Source organism: Muntiacus reevesi, chromosome 2, assembly GCF_963930625.1.
Source record: "Muntiacus reevesi chromosome 2, mMunRee1.1, whole genome shotgun sequence".
Classification (NCBI taxonomy): domain Eukaryota; kingdom Metazoa; phylum Chordata; class Mammalia; order Artiodactyla; family Cervidae; genus Muntiacus; species Muntiacus reevesi.
In genome coordinates this window covers 74231701-74233376 of record NC_089250.1, presented here as the reverse complement: position 1 = coordinate 74233376, position 1676 = coordinate 74231701, and the positions used below count along the sequence as shown (strand labels likewise).

The following is a 1676-nucleotide window of genomic DNA, read 5'->3' as shown; positions in this document are numbered from 1 at the left end:
CACCCAACTGCGTCCTTACCCTTATGCAGTGGAAGGGACATACAGGGATGGTCAGGTACCAAATGGGCCATCATCAAATTGAAGTGCCCAGGCCCCTGGTTGGGGGGGGGGGGGGCGGGGGTCATGAATATTTTTCCAAGGGTTCATAGACACAGACGGTCCTAAGAGGGCCAGTTTCCAGACCCTCCCCTTAATTCGTGTTGTATTTGCGACTTCCTCCTTCACACAAGTCCTTCTTCCACTATATAAAAAATAAGTTTATCAGTAGGGATGCCAACAGGAAACAGAAGGTGCAGTCAAATTGGGTTATTTGAGGAGTGTTTGATAGAGGAACTATTAATAAAGGTGTTGGTGGAATAAAGAAAGCTACAAAGGATTGTGCCTCCCCTTTGGGCTGGTGGAATCTTGAGTAGGGTCAGGGAAGAGAGGTTTCTAGAACATGGAGACAGGCTGTGTAAAGTGCAAATGAGCTGTGGCCTTCTGGCGAAAATGCAGAGGCGCCCTGAGTCACTCCGCCGATGAGCCCTGGGCATAAATACCCAGCCAACCTTCTCTCTTCTCCTCCTTGCTTCCACCAACGCCGGGCTCCCCATTGGATAAACGCAACCGGAAGCCATAGGAGAAGGGAGCCCATTGATTGGTCCATGCAGTTAGCCCAAGGCGGAAGAAGGGTAGAGAGGGTGGGAGATGAGAGACCCCACTGAAAAGGCATCACCCATCCTGAATCTTCCAAAGATGCAGTCCCCTGCTCCTGCAAGGAAAACAAAAAATGTCCTTGAGGGCTCTAAGCAAAGGCACGTTTAGAAATGCTCACCTGCAGTGCAGAACGTAACATCTGATAACCAGGTGGCACACCTATTGTATAACAGAACCACCTCCTTTTACCGAGTCAGACTGTTTTCAGTCCTTCATTGTCACAGAAATTGGAGAATCTAGTACCAATGTCAGTTCAGAGATTGTCAACACTCAGAATGTAATTTTTGGCATATAACTTGAAAAGAGACCAAACGATTGCGCTGCAGACAACAGAAGCCCTTCCAAGTCCATCTGTTTGTTTTCCTGAACAGTTCTCAGCGCTCATACCGAGAAAAACAAATGGTGTGAATGCCATTGATGCTGACGCCTGTCTTTTTAAAATAATAATATTCATTCATGAATATATTCAATGAAAAAAGTCCCACCTGTCATATTAAGAGAAGTGCATCCCAGAGTATTTTACTTTTTTAAGGATTGATCAGTCTTTATCACAAACATGTTTAAGTTGTTTTGATCAGTATATTCTGCTGCCTGGGTAGCTTAGCTGGTACAGTATTAGACTTTTAATCTGAGGGCCCTGGGTTCAAGTCCCTGTCCAGGCACCATAAATAAATAAATAAACAAATGTATTCTACTAATCACCATGATGATAATTGAATTTAAAATAGCTTATTTTAAAATTTAAAGACTTGTAGTCAATGAAAAGCATTTTAATTTCAATTTTTAAGCACATATTTATTGCAGTGATAGGTGATAAAATGATTAATAAAAGAATTTCAAGAATAAAAATATATATTAAGACTAAATTTCTGCCAGGAGTGTACAAGTTGATGGAGAAAAAAGAACAGTGCAGAATCCTAAGAAAGCAAAGCTTGTATATGTATTTTTTTTTTAACCCATGATGGTGGATGTTGAACCAG

At 42.1% G+C, this 1676-nt stretch overlaps 1 non-coding gene across 1 annotated transcript; it reads left to right on the top strand.

Annotated features, from left to right (window-relative positions):
* The first annotated feature begins 1285 nt into the window (after nt 1–1285).
* Nucleotides 1286–1358, top strand: TRNAK-UUU (transfer RNA lysine (anticodon UUU)). The gene has a single exon. It is a non-coding gene; the product is annotated as a tRNA-Lys (tRNA).
* The last annotated feature ends 318 nt before the right edge of the window (nt 1359–1676 follow it).